The sequence below is a fragment of the Haemorhous mexicanus genome, chromosome 4 (genome assembly GCF_027477595.1).
Source record: "Haemorhous mexicanus isolate bHaeMex1 chromosome 4, bHaeMex1.pri, whole genome shotgun sequence".
Lineage (NCBI taxonomy): Eukaryota > Metazoa > Chordata > Aves > Passeriformes > Fringillidae > Haemorhous > Haemorhous mexicanus.
In genome coordinates, this window is record NC_082344.1 from 23,241,374 (window position 1) to 23,256,530 (window position 15,157).

The 15,157-nt window shown below is 40.8% G+C and overlaps 1 long non-coding RNA gene across 3 annotated transcripts in view; it reads right to left on the reverse strand.

The window, feature by feature from the left end:
* Positions 1 to 1,960: 1,960 nt before the first annotated feature.
* LOC132326196 (uncharacterized) overlaps positions 1,961 to 15,157 on the reverse strand; it is a 35,181-nt gene continuing 21,984 nt past the window's right edge. Inside the window, exons 5-8 of one of the 3 annotated variants that reach the window (XR_009486166.1) lie at positions 13,537 to 13,583; positions 5,312 to 5,501; positions 3,985 to 4,284; positions 1,961 to 2,828 (exon numbers count right to left, since the gene is read on the reverse strand). This is a non-coding gene — a long non-coding RNA (uncharacterized LOC132326196). Of the gene's footprint in view, positions 3,883 to 3,984; positions 4,285 to 5,311; positions 5,502 to 13,536; positions 13,584 to 15,157 lie in introns of all 3 variants that reach the window. The other 2 variants (XR_009486165.1, XR_009486167.1) reach the window with 2 other exon arrangements.

The window sequence follows — 15,157 nt, forward strand, 5'->3', positions numbered from 1 at the left end:
ACAAATAATATGCATTTATTTATGTCTTTTCATGTTTGGTAGCAGGATTTTCAGGATTTTTCCCATGCTACTAAATATACTATCCTTTGGTAGCATTACATTCCCTTCCTGGAGCAGATTTCCAGCAGAACATCAAATATAAACTAACAGCAGTGCAGGAAAGCCTCTCCAGGCAGGCAAAAGAACATTGCAGCAGCTTGTCCATGTGATCCTCCTCGTTTCTGTAACTGAGCACATTCATCATCTTGACAGCCATGCTTGAGAGAAGATCTATAGTTTCTTTCTCAGCCACATATATCTCTGGGGCATGTGGAATCACAGAATGGTTTGGGTTGCAGGGGACTTTTTAAGGTCACCTACTTGAATCCTGCTGTTAGATCAGGTTGCTCAGAGACTTGTCCAGCCTGACCTTGAATGTTTCCAGGGATGGGGCATTGACCACCTCTCTGGGCAATCTGTTCCAGTGTTCCACCATCCTCACTGTAAAATTTTTTTCCTTATATCTTCCTTATATCTTAGTCTGAATCTATCCTCTTTTAGTTTAAAACCATTTAAAGCCAAATTTGTCCTGTATCCATAGGCCCTGTTAAAGGGTCTGTCTATATGACAGCACACAGTTTTCTTCTGCTTTCTAGGATTTCCTGACATATGGAATTGATGGGCACCTTTAGCCTGGTGGCTGCTCCACTAAAAAAAACATCTCCCATCAACTTTATTCAGGGTATTTCTACAGATGAAGATTTCATAGAAAGAAAGGAAAAGCTCATATATCCCTTTTTGCACACTGAGTATACCAAAATACAGAACTGGAGATGAAACTTTCACATAGTCCCAGAGGGAGGTCTTAAGTCATGTTTTCATTAGAAACCCAGAAAAGAATTCATGGACATGCTCAACTGATACAAAAAGCAGTTCAGATGAGGCTGGATGTGCTGTGATCAGGATCTTAATTTTCCTTGAAAATGTGCTTTTCTTGAAACTGAACTTAGTAAAATTGTACTAATTTGGCAAAACACTGCCTGAGAGCGAAAGAATTTTTACAATAATGCAACATGCCACTTTTCATAAGAGCTTAGTTTTAGGTGTTTTATTTAGCAATTTCCTATGGTATAAAGGAATACAGAGTGTTTAAATTGATTTGGTTTCAAGGTCATTTTTCTTTTTAGCATGAAACTTAATTTGGAAATCTGAAAAAACCCCAGACAATCAGACTTTGCATTCTCTAACTCACTTCTGCTCAGATGATTTGTGTTATATTTTTCTAGGCTTCTTTCTTTACATTGATTTGTGAAAATGAGAATTTATAGAAATTGCCCATGTCATGGTTGATAGAGATCACCGTGTATGAGGTGCTTAAAAGCCTTTGAAAAAATCTGACTCCAAGTCTCTATGGTATAATGTGGAGATGCATGTAGATAAGATTGATGAACGCAAGTTGGGCAGAGAGAAAAACATAATTAGGCTGTTTCTGATGTTTATCAGGGAGGAAGGAGCCATGAATGAAAAGCAGGCATTTAATCAGGGTGGAGAGACGTGCTCACGGCTGTAGCTCTCTGTGAGAGACCTTGCCTTGCTCCTTTAGGAAGCTGTTTGTCAGGAGCCAGGGCAGAGCAGTGGGAAGGCACAGGGACAGGAGGCACTTAGGGAGCACACCTCAGCTCTCTGGCAGCTGTGCCAGCACTCTGCAGCAGGGCTGGCAAAGGGCAAGAAATGGAAACAGAGGGTTTGATAGTACCAGTTTGATATAAGGATTTGTACCTGACAGTCCCATGAATGTCCCCTCTCCCACGGAGCTTGGGAAGAGGACATGGGAGCTGAAGCCCTGTCATGAACAGTTGTCCTTTTTTAATTGCTGTGGCACCCCTGGCAGTCAGCAGAAGCAGAATGTTGGGTATGCTGGTGTCCCACTGTGCTGTTGTCACAGCCCCTGGCCAGGTAATCATTAGCATTGACTCCATGATTCACAGAAGGCTGATCAATCACTTTATTTACTAAGAAACCCATTCCCTTACAGATACTCACAATACAGGTGCACCCAATTGGTCCTCCAGTCCAAACACCATCACCACTGGCTAATTAAGAAACCACCCTTTGGTCAACAAATCTCCATAACACATTCCACATGTTCACAACAACAGGTGCAGCAAGTTAAGATAAGAATTGCTTATCATTCTTTTCTCTGATCTTCTCACAGCCTTCCCCAGGACAATTCCTGGGAAAGTTGTGCTTCTCTCTGTGGCCAGAGAGCTGCTGCCACACTGTGCCACCCAGGCTTTGGGTCATGATTTTTAGGGATTTTTTTCAAAAAAATGTTGGAAGAGGGGGAAAAAACCCATAAAAGTTTTCTTCCAGTCTGAAAACATCCATCCATCTTGTCAGCCTGGTGCAGTCCATAATATCCCAAGAAGAGAATGGCAGATTCAGGGTCTTGGAGAACTCTGTGCAGAGCAGAAGAGTGGACTGCTGACTAAATCAGCTGCAAGGATGGCTCCAGTTAAGTTCTGACCCGGTACACAGAAGCCAAGTTTGATAGCTTTTTTAGTATGACACTAACTGAGCACAGGCAGTTTTCCCAGAGGGGTTGTGCAGTCTCCATCACTGGAGATTCTCAAAAGCCATCTGGATGTGATCCCAGTCAGCCTGCTTAGCAGGAAGGATTGGATCAGATGACCTCCATGTGTCCCTTCAAGCCTCAGCCACTCTGTGATTTGTGGTTCAATGAGATTATTACTGTTATTGTTGTGTCCACTTGCTGTTTCTCTGTAGATAGCACAGCAGAAGCTCCTTCTCCCAGCCTCTGAGCTGCCTGCTTACGTCTGAAGCTGCTCCTAAGGCACAGAGAACCTCTGGCTCAGTAAGGCTGTCGAGAAACCGTGACCTCAGAGGCAGCTTATGGCCGATATCATAATACTGCACTTGATCTAACAGCCTCCTCACTCAGGGGAAGGAGACAGCATTTTCAGTGTGTTTTCACTGAGTATCTATACAGGGTGGCCCAGAGATGGAAGCAGGGCTTGGCTGCTTATTCCCATCACCATGGGCTGGAAACAAAATTAGCCTGAGGTGGCTCACACTGGTATTATGAAATTGTTATTCACCCTTTAGTGGGAGGCATCTGTTTAACTACAAAATAATTACAAGCAGTAAATTCAAGCAATTTTATGTCCTTTAGTTCCAGTTCTAGGTTTATACCACCTCAACAACAGCTGTAATGAGTTCTGCCTTCTTGGTCATGCTCAATTTGATAGATGGATGGAAAAAGAGTCTGAGCACTGGAAATGCACATTAACACCACACAACCACTCTGCATGGGAGCAGGTCCTGGTGGTGCCAAATGTAGGTGCATGTTGACTCACAGCATTTTGGGCAGTTCTAGTGCTGCTAAAAGATGCCTCATCCTAGCAAGTGAGCAGAGGGTGCACTGAGCATCACTCTGGCAGTGTTTCATAATCAAGATTCCCATGAGATGTGAGGGATCACTGAGCAGTTTAGGCCATCTCACACTGGTAGGTGGAGGTGGACATTGAGGTTGAAAACCAGCCCATTCTCCCAAGTCCTTTCCCTTTGCCTATTTTCATGAACTGCAAACTGCCATTTCAATGTTCAACTCTTCATCCCCTCAGATGTACCTAGAACAGCTTCAGGAACCGCCACAGCAAATGCAGCCTTAAACACACAGGCAATAAACATCTGGAAAACGTGTGCAAGCACCACTGCACAGCTCTAGATCCACAACAAATCACAGAGTCCCCTCACAGAGACCTGCAAGGCTGAGCCTCACCTGGACAGGGTAGGGGCAAGTGCATCCTTTCCAGGAAAGTACACCAGAGCAGCAGGAAGATGGATACATTGCACTCTCCCAGCTTTCTGTGGTGTTAGGCACTGAGAGAGGGATGGCAGAAAGATGTCACTGTTCAGATAATGCACTTTCAAAAGGCTGTGCCAAATACTTACACTTTTTCTGATGAAGTACCAAATACTTACACTTTTGTTATTCTTCCCAGATACAGCTTGTTTCTTTGAAGACAGCATGGCTCAGTTCAGTCCAGGTGTATTTACAGTGGCTTCTCTTGCAACCTCCTTGTAACCAGGATAAAATTGTTCTTTTGTTCCACGTTTTCTTTTTCCTAACCAGCCACAGCTCCATTGTCCTGGCTTTTAACACTTGTAGCAAACCAGCAATTGCTGCCTGAAGTGCTTTTGTTGTCCATTTGCAAGGGATGACCTTCCTTTTCTCTCGGCACGAGTCTCCAGATGGAAATGAAATCTTTCACAGTTGAGTGGCTTTCAATACACAAGCAAAGGCAGAGTGAAAAAACTTAGCACTGCTATTAAAGCTGCTCTCTGTAAACAATTACTTGTCTTAATAAGGATTAATATAAGAAATAAGCATTGAAAGAAAGTGAAATCACTGCAAAGCCTGTCTTGCAACTGTAATTTCTTTCTGCAAATAGATCTGTGAAGCCACTGACTAAGTCAGGCACTCTCCATCGAGTAGGTAATCATCAGAGTGAGTGCAGGAACAAACTACACTGGTATCCATGGGAAGAAAACCTGTTTGTTTATTTGTTGTTAATTATGAAGACTGCAAACACATGCAGACATACAGAAAGCATATGCTGTAAGGAGTCTGGTGGCTTTTTAGCAACAGAAAGTTTACATAAGACTTCAACTAAAGGACAAACTCGTGTGTGCAGAACACAAGAACAAATAAGAATAAGCTAGGTAGTAACTTTTATTTGGTGAAATTTAATGCACAGTCAGTTCATTAGGAGCCACAGCAATAGAGAACTAACTACTCAGAGATGCACTAGCATAATCAGCTAGATTAAATGCAACCTTTTGAACCACTAATAAGATTAGATTTCAGTGAGCTAATCAATGCAATATTGTGATTACATGGAGTTAAAATAGATTTTTAGAATAGAAATCAGGCCAGTCATTTAGATGGAATTAATAGCCCACCTTTCCATGTTTTTACATTTCTTAAAACTCAAGTTCAGTGCTAACAGCTTTTAAGAATCCATTATTTGTTATGTTCTGTCTATTTGCCATTCACTGGAAACATCTTGTTCAGCCAAGTGAAGTGATTAGTGAAAATCTCATGCTTTGTGGTAATGTGTGGAAAAGGGACAACATCTGGGGAGATGCTTGTCACATTTTGCTAAGGGACACCAGTCACACAAAGATGCTAATAACTGAGCAGCACAAAGACTTTTTTAAATGCCGAGTGTTGACCCTGCAATCTGTCTAACTCCACGTTCTGGTGACAGTGCTGGCCTGCTCTGTCCCAGAGTCACCTGCGTCTCACCTGTCTCGAGACAGAGGCTGTTCACATCCCTCAGCTTCTCCATGTAGCTCAAGAAGTATCTCTGAGCTTAAGAGATTGCTCTGGACTCAGCCAGCACATCCCACTGAGCTGTGTGTGGCCAGTTGTGGCACTGCCACCACAGAAGCCACACATGCCAGCTGCCATGGGAGCACCTCTGTGTGCTGAGCACCTGGAACACACAAACACAGTCCATGTCATGCAGCACCAATTGCTTAGCAGTAATCGTTAGGTTATGGATAGCAGCTCATCTAAACAGTCATAAAGGCCCACACACATCATCCTGCTCCTTTTTTCCTTTTTACCTCCACAGCCAGGCTGTCTCCTGACTGCCCACTGCCCTGTGTCCTGTCCTTTGAGCAGTTTATCTGGGGTTTTTTGGCTTGTTTGTTTTTGTATTTGGTTTTTTGTGGGTTTTTTTTGTTTGTTTTTGTTTGTTTGTTGTGTTAAATCTTGTCTCCCTCGGTTTAAATAGTAACTTTTTTTTCTGGTGGTAGAGATCAAATACTGTGCTCTAAATGTAAGTTAGATGAAAACTGTTCTACTTTCTCATCTCTTAAAAAAACCCAAACATGTATCTTGCCTTAATCTGCCATAGACCACTGCTCAAGGCTTTTATTTTTCTCTGTCAGGTTTCAGAACTCTGTGCATTCTGAGGTTAGAAGACAGGATGCAATGTTTATGCAATTTGGTTTTTAATGTTTCTCCTTAAAAAAAGACATTAATTTACTTTTTGATGGTCATGGTATTTATGGCATTTTGATTCAGTGTTCATTTAAAATAAAAATTTAAAATTTTTACACCTTGAGCCAGAGCTCTGGGATGGAGAATACCCTATTTCCCTACGTTTTAACCTGGAGAATCTTTTTTACCCAGTTCAATACTCAACTATTTATTTTTATAGGTCAGAAAAGCCTCTGCTGCAATCTCCATTGAAAACTGATGCCAACTGTGCTGAATTTAATCCATCTCTTTACACCACTCCCCTTTTTTTTTCCTCTGTGAGACTCTTCCAATTTCCTTTGCATGGCTAATATCTGCCTCAGCAGCAGCAACTTTTACTTTATCATTATTCTATAATCTCCTAATATCCTTTTTAATATCCCCCTAGTGCAAGCTTTATTATCCTCTTTTACTAAAATAACTAGCAATCAGAATATTATTATTATTAAATTTTATAAATATCATACATTTATAAATTCTATAAAGAGAATAAGCAGACAAATGCAATAGAAATAAAAGGTAAATGCCAGATTAGTGTGACATTCTTGCTGTCATCAGCCTGGTTTTTCTCCAAATGACCAATTTCCGTCAACCAAGAGTTCAGGTTTGGAATCCTCTCCCCATATAGGGATGGTCAAGGATTTTGTATTGTTCCTCAGAGCAGAAAGGTTGGAATGGCTTTCTTTGCTCTCCTGGACATGCATTTAAGTATAAGCCAAACAAAAGCAGTTACTGGGTTTTGTGGTAAATCACAGAAGCTCAACATGCACTGTGAGCAAATTCACACTTTTCTCTAGAGCAGCTTCATGGTGGAATAAAACACTGTCTGCAAAAGGCATATTCAGATAATTTTGTTGCTCTCTTGTGAACTCTTTGTAATAACTGCAGAGGAAAATAGCACATTTACAGAAAATAATGGTGTTACATTGATGCTGTCAAAAGAGCTACAAAAGATCTGACAAAGGTTGAATAAGCCATTGAAATGCAATTTTTCTTTTATGTTACCTGTTCAAAATGCAAATTTCACTTGGTAAGTTTCACATTTGTGACATACCTTCTGCCTGGAAATGCAATTTGCTTAAGAGGTAGTTAACTTCTTTGTAAAAAACCAGAAATTGAAGTCTGAGTGAAATGGATCTATTTACTTGATATATTTACTTCCAAATGTGGACTTAGTTTTTATTTTGCATTTGTGCAAGCATTTTAGGTAGTTCTTATGTCTATTCAAAATGATTTAAAGACTCCTCTTATTTCTTTTTAAGGTATTTTCCCCCAGACATTTACTTTAAGGTTAGAAGGACCTCTGTAACCTTTATTTCTTAATCAAAACACATTAAAAAAAAAAAAAAGAAAAGAAAAGAAAATGGCTAAGTTTTCCTGCATTTTCTTCTGGTTTTCAAGCAATGACAAAGCCCCATGGTAGCTCCTTCCTGTTGAACCAAGTACAATGCATGATGAGGGGGCACAGCTTGAGTACAGGACCATATCAACAATTTTGGAAGCATGATATGCAGAAAACCAAGGAGGGCCTGAGTCCATACCCCAGTCTGTCTGCTTTTAATTTGATCCATGCAGAGTCTTGCCACTTATCATTGTCAGACCTGGCAGCCCAAGTGCACTTACACTAAATTACAGCTTCAAAAAAACCTCGAGGGACCTGCTGTGGAGTAGCCTGGCCATGGTACAAACAAGGAGAGGGCAACAAGCACTGGTACTAAATCAGCTTGCTATTTTGTTTCCTGCTTCTGAGCAATGGAAAGCAATCAAGAAAGCACTTCTGGTTTTCTATGCATGAAAAATGAATCTGGTATCACATCAGAAAAGACATCATCAGCTCCAGCAGGTTCTGCTATCCTAAGTTTGTCATCAGCACATCTGGCTGGCAGGTGAGTACAGGAGTGATGGTGAAGCAACAGTTTTCTACAAAGAAACAAACTATTTCTAGTTATACCCATATCTTTTTGTTTCACTGCAGTCATCTGAGCAAGTATTTGGAAATTTGCTTTTCTCAAAATGGTGCAGAAGCAGCAGATCACTCCTTCAAAGATGAAGAAGAATAGTTCTTCACAATTCTGCACCTATCAATTTTATGAAGAATGATGTATATGTCAACAAATTTCTTCCTTTTTTCTTTTTTTTTTTTTAAACAGGTCACAAAGAAATCAGGTTAGAAGGCTTAGCCAAATTTATCAGCTGCACATTGCCTCATATTACTCTGTCCAGACATTTTTGTTTCCTTTACTCTTCTGTTCTTACTTCCACTCCTCTCTCACAGCATAGAGATTTTCTCAGTGTTTTCACTGTATTTTTGCTTGAATTTTTACATGCCTGCAAGCAGCCTATGCACAAAAAAATTGAAAGAGCATAGCTTATCTAGTTGGCAAAATGAAACCTAGTAGAGGGTAGGATTTCTCCTCAGGAGAATTGCAGAATGGTAGCTGCTACAAATGGAGAATGCTGTTAAAACTACTGGGCTATACTGGCAGCAAATCAAACAGGCACCAACCAGTTATAAATTAATTTCACTTGGATGTTTTGAGGGTTCAGTGCTGGGTCTGAGCTTCCAGAATAGTCTTCCAACAGGAACATGAGGATAATTCACCAGAGTGGTATTAAAATAGTGTTTATTACCACTACAGTAAAAGGTTCATCCTGGAGAGCTGTAACACCAAGTGACTGGAGGTTCTCTCCAGATCTATTAGCTCACGTTACCAGCTTCCCAGTCCCTTTTCCTGTGCTGAAATTTCCTATGATTCTACATGAAAATTCATGCATTCAAAGAGAAATAAAGACAAATAAAAGCCTCTTCACTCTGTGCAGCCTTGAACTGGCCACATGCCCCAGCCACCTCAGTCACAAAGTGGAACTGCTGGTAACTCTATAGTGTAGCAGCACTTTGTTTTCCCTAGGTCTGCTTTCCAAAAAATAAAATGCATTAATTACACTAAAATGCAACAAACAGTAACACAGGTTTTGTAATGCTGCTGTTGTTACTTCACAAATTCCTGTCTCTTTTTGTGAGGCTCAGAACAACTGTGAGTCTGTCTCTTACAGAAGGTAATTAGCTCTTGATTAACACTTACACCTAATTTTATATAATTTCACATTTTCTAGTTTTCCCAGCTTAGCCGGCTCTGATTCTTTCTGTACTGAATGAACAGCTCTGTCTTACCCTGTGCTCCTCTCAAGAGAAGCATTCTGGTGCTCTTCTGCAGCCTGGTTCTCTGACACATCCTGCTGCACTGCTCTGCACCAGGGGGACTCTTGCAGGGCTGTATTTCTCCACGTACACAAACAAACAAAAGCAACTTTTCTAACATATTTTCAATGAACTTCAAATTAAGGCAAGAGCACCCTAAAACTATGAAGTAGGGGCTTGACTGAACAGGCATGAGGCAGCTGGTCTGGTACTTAATGGTGACTGACCCAGCATGAGACAGGTATGAGTTCAGAGCTATGCCTGAACTCATCTGAAGGATGTTTCTTTTTTCTTCTGCATCCACCAGCCCAGCACTCTTCTGGCTTCTTAGATGTCACACCTGTGTGTGAAGCAAGAAGTGTTGTCTCAGATAGCACGGGTTCTATCATCATTATAGCGCAAGGATTTCATACTGCCAGAGCTCCATACCTCCTCAATGTTTCTCACAGGCAGCTCCTCTAAGCACTGCCTGTTCCTGGTCCTTACAGCAGTCCTCTGACTCCAGATCCCACCAATCCACTCTTTTATACCACCTGCTCTTATTGGCTACAGCTGCGGCCTGTTAAGATCAAGCCTGCTTCTAATCTTTAGTGATTGGTCCAGCTGCAACTCATTGGGGGATTGGATTACCTTCTACACCACCTTCATTTACCCATACTGTATCCCCCTATACGTTTCTTTTTTGTTCTGCATCCACCAGCCCAGCACTCTTCTGGCTTCTTAGATGTCACACCTGTGTGTGAAGTAGAAAGATCTTGGAAAGTCCCCATCTATGGAAATACACCCTCCCTCAGAAGAAAGAAAGAATTTCTCTCTTCAGCATCAACCACTTTATCTGGCAGCAATCAAATATGTATTTCATTTTTCATTAAAGTTCTTTTACCTTTGGAAATCTGTAAAGCTCCTGAACAGGTTGTGTGGAAGACAACTGAGGGTCATATATTTTGGTTGATGGCTGGAATGTGCTGGAAGAATCAAGTGTCAAATCAGGCTCTGAAACATAAACTTAGTTTGAATTTTTGCTTTTTACTGAGAACATATGTTTGGGGAGATGCCCTGAGGCCAAATCACACCTTATCTTTAGATTTGCATGCTTTATATATTCAGACAATTGAACCATAAACTCTCAAGGTAACAGGGAAATCATCACTATTGGACTAGAATATTAAATATCAGTCTTGCTTGGTTGGTAGCTGAGGATACAGCTCAAGCTTAGTCTTATGTGGGTACACTTACTTCTGCCTATTGTCTCACTGCATTTGTGTGTGCTTTATTTTCCATTGGCCACGAGGCCCACCAGCTTGCACAGGAGTTGCCACTGTTAAGAGGTGGGTGGTGATAAATGGTGTAACCCTGTCACTTCTGATCATACTTTACCCTTCACAAATGTAGCTAATGAATGCTGACATCATAACTCCTGTCCCTATTCACTGGCTCAAGGTAAACAGCCTTTTCCTTTAACACTTTTTGTTAAAGCCTTTCTGACATGCTTCACCCACGAAGTATTTTGCTGCCTTTCTTGAAACAAGAAAACCTTTGATGCAAAGTCAGAATGACCTTGATATTTTTCCTGCTAAGATTATGCTCCTTGCAGGTACTGCTTCCCTTTGAATGGTTTGCTCTGACTTCTGAAGTGACTTTACAAGGTCTTCTTTATCTCTTCATCCCAGACTAATTCATTATAAATGTCTACAGCCTGTCTCAGACCTTGTCAGTGCTTGTACTGCAGTGCCTTTCCCAGGTGCTGCCAGTGCAGTTTGCTGTGTGTCAGGCACCTTTTTCACACCCTCCACACCCCTGGCAATCTTCCTGCAGTGATCTGCTAAATACTGCTGACCACCAGGTTAGACTGGCTCCAGTTAATGCCAGCCATTTTTTGCTTGGCTCCTTTCTGATACTTATTACAAGATAACAGGGATTACCATCAGCAGAAACCTTTGGTGTGGTCACAGTGTCATACAGTAAAACCTTCCTGGCACTATGTTTTTCCTTCCATACTGGTAATCTCTCAGGACAGACAGATGAGGTGGTGAGCACCTTTTAAAAGTGACCCTTTAAAGACCTGTCTGTAAACACGTACTTCTATAGTCTAGCAAGAAAAATTACCTGCTTAGCTAAAGGAAGATGTAAGCTTTTATCCCATCTGTACATGTGAAATAATTTTTTTTGTAGTGGATAGATACTAACCCATTCATATTTACAGTACCTGTGTGTAATGACACAGTTAATGTCACAGCTTTCCTGCAAATATTTCACAAAGCCCTTGACATCAGAGCAGACCAATGTCTATGTGTCAGCTCCTTCCTTTCAATGAGGAAATGTCCATGGAACCCTGTCCTAGACATTACAGCAAGAGAAACGAGTCAAGATTTCATGGCCTTAAGAGGCAGCTGCCAAAAGCAAATCATGGTGTGTACAAACCTGCTCCCATATCAATGGCACGGGCAGGCAAAGCCAAACCGCCCAAGGATCCTGTTTCTCTGTGTGCTGAGCTGACAAAGACTTTAACTGACACTGACAACCAACAGTGATGGCATGGCACCCAATCTGATTGTTTTCTCCCCAGATTTACTCAAGGTTACCTCCCAAAGTAAGGATATAGACAGGGGAAACATTGCAAATTTTAGATTCCTTAACAGCACTGACAGCCTGAGTCGTGTTTTCCGAAGGAGAGGGAATCAAGCTGGGATGTGCAGTGACTCAAAACCATTTTCAGATGAGTAGCTTTTGGCTGTACTTCAGATGACACAAGCAGCCTACTGAAGCAAGCACAGCCACCAAAAGAGGCAACCCTGCCCTTCTCCCCAGCTGTTTGTTTCCACACTGCTTCCTTGGGCTAACACAAGATTTTCTGTGACTGTTCTGCAGTACTGGGAAGACTGAAAAATAAATCTTTTCATTGGTTTTGGCAAGGTTATTTTTCTGCTCCCAGAGTCTCACCTGTCATCTGACTACACAAATATTTGTGCTAGCCCAAAGATGAGGCAGGTTTGAGGCCACAGAAACTACAACCTTCTGAGCTGTAGTAATCTGCACAGACTTTTAAAGCCAGATAATCCACCAGCTGTCCTTTGTCAGCAATGCTGTTTCTCCAGGTGAGGGTTGCATGCCCTGTTCCAAGATCGGTGCCACACCATGACACAGCCATGCAAGACCTTTGGCCTTTCCAAAAGAAAACTACCATGAGTAAGTGATCTGCCAACAGCAAAACAGCCAGAGTCATGGGTCTGTGAACAGCTCAAATGACAGTTTCTCTACACATTAAAATGAGATTTTCTAAGATGTGTGTATTTTCACAGAGTAGCTGTAATTGCTTTTTGTGCAGGCTGCTGTTTTTGTTCCTGAAAATTTACCTGGTAGGAACCCCTTTTAGGAGAGAACAGAAAAAAAGAAAAATAAAAGGAACTTTGTAGTCTTCTTGCTGAACAGCTATTTCGTTCTGGTTTTGCTTTGTCTTTTCCATTCCTTGGTGTGCCAGCAGTAAGAGAGCAAAACCCAATTACACCTGAAGTAAAGCTGTGAAATGAAAACAACTGAGAAAGCAAAATAGAGAACAGCAAGTGGTCCAGGAGAGCACATCTGGCTCTGCCCAGGGAACACAAGTACCCTGCCACTTTGTTAGGCTCCTGATGACTCAGCAATTGAGCAGCCAAAACTACCTGAAAATGACAGACTGTGGGTGCTGTTAGGAGCAGAAAGTGCCCTTCTGTGTGCAATCACTTTATCTCCTCCCGGAGGGGGTGGCATGTCTGTGTGCACGGATGCTTCAGTCACAGCTCCAGGGCCAGGGAAACCAAGGAGTGGAAAGGGCACTGCTTACAGGGGGACCCTAACAGGGGCTGCAGACTGGATGATGCCTACATTTTAGGCACCTGCATTGCTTTCTGCCTTAATACAAATACAAGATGGTACCCAACAGAACAAGGTGTTTAAGGAATTTAACTGCAGCTACTTGTATCCTTACAAGCTTAAGATGAAATAAGGGGAGGCAATATTGTTTTGTTGAGTCTAGTGCTCAGCTGTTTAAATTATCTAACTTGCTGAATAAACTGCATGCAGGGGTTTTTGTTTTGTTTTTTAAACTTTTTTTAAAATAATTTTTTTCCCTCAGCTACTAAACCTTTGTAATGTTTGGAGGCAGATGTTGAGAAAAGTGCCCTAGTGCAGGACAAGCTATGATGTGCTGGTGACCTTCAGCCAGCTCCCTGGAGCCTCCCTGAGTGTGTGATCATCCATTCATTTAGCAGAATCACTCTTCATCATGGACAGGGTTCATCCCACTCACCTTTAATCATGAAGGTATCTCACAGAAGCTATTTCTCTTGTCTTCTTCTGTATGAAGGAAAAAAAGTAGTCTCCAATTAGTTATAAAAACCAGAATTTTAAACAGAAACAGGGGAAAGTGTAGCTGCAAATACTTAAAGCTCTTTTAGTTCCATAGAGGTTGTTTTGTAGTTATTCATCTTTGAAATTTAATGCTCTGATTACTTTAAGACTTGCAAGTTATGGAATGAAAAATAATTTGGCTTTTTGTTACTTTTTTATATTGAGTTCATTACTGCCATTAGAATAATGCAGGACTTACAGAACTAAGAAGTACATGTACAAATTACAGTACTATGTAGATTACCTGACAAGCCATGGCTCTTTCCTCACCACTCCCTCTATGATTATTTTCATTTATATAACCAGATTTTTGACCACCAATATTACTTGTTTGTGCCTCTAGGCAATGAACAGATGCACCTCTCCTTCAAGCAATAATATTCTTTACAGGTGATGGTGTCTTAGTTTATTTGAGTTTAGAATTAATCTCTTGCAAGAGTATCTTTCTTTTATTTAGCTCTGCACAAAAGAACTGTCTTCTGTTGTAGCCTTGTGCTTATACAGCTAGTCAAAATGGATTTCCTTTGTTCTGATTTCCCAAAGGGTGTATGAAACATTATTGACCATTATTCCAAGCTTGTTCTGCAGTGGGCACTCAGCCTTGTACTGGCAGGTGTTTACAGGACCTTCAGCCAGATTAAAAAAGAGATTTGCTAATACTGCATCTCCAGGAAATCCTTCCAGCTAAACACCTCTGTCATAGTTAACTTTACTGTATGTGAAGTTTTCTGGGGCTCAGACCAAAAATTATTATTTACTTAATACAATAAATATTAATATAAAATATAAAACCAAAAATAGCAATATTTTTAAAACATGTTGCTACTTGTTAATAAGACTTATCATGCTGCTTTTCTAATTAGTCTGCTCAAATTGAAGTGCAATCAACACCAGGAGCTTTCATAATGCTCTCTATGTAGATAAAAGCAATTATCAATGTATAAATATATTTTATAACCACAGCTGGTCTTCCAACAGGTAGTAGCTTTACCCTAAAAAGAGTTTTTCCTTCATTCTCAAAGATTAGATACTTTTGGCAAAAATAACCATTCAGCTATTGTATTTAAGGTCTAAAGTCTTTTCTACTTATCCACCATCTCAGGAGTGTTTGCTGGTCCCAGTGCTTCCTTTAGACATCCCAAAGCTTAAATGATTTCTTTATTTTAAAACACTAAAGTACTGGGCTGGTTTTTTATTGTTTGTTAGTTTTTCTTTTTCTGAACAAAGAAAAAGTATCCTGAATCCTTTGGGTAGTCAGAATGAGCCACCTACCCCTGTCAGACTGAGCACCTTGCAGTCAGATTGTCTCAATGCACTTGGGCTCTGTTTTTCTCTGCTGGCACAGTGTGCCATCAGAGCACAATGACATAATTTTTCTTAATTTCACTTAATTTCTTATGCCATTTATGCCTCTTTATAAAAAGGAAAAGATCCTGCAGGTGAAAATAAGGCATTCTTTCCCAACATTAAGCAATGCTTTACCAGTGCTTAAACGTACATATATGTTTATATTTCTCACA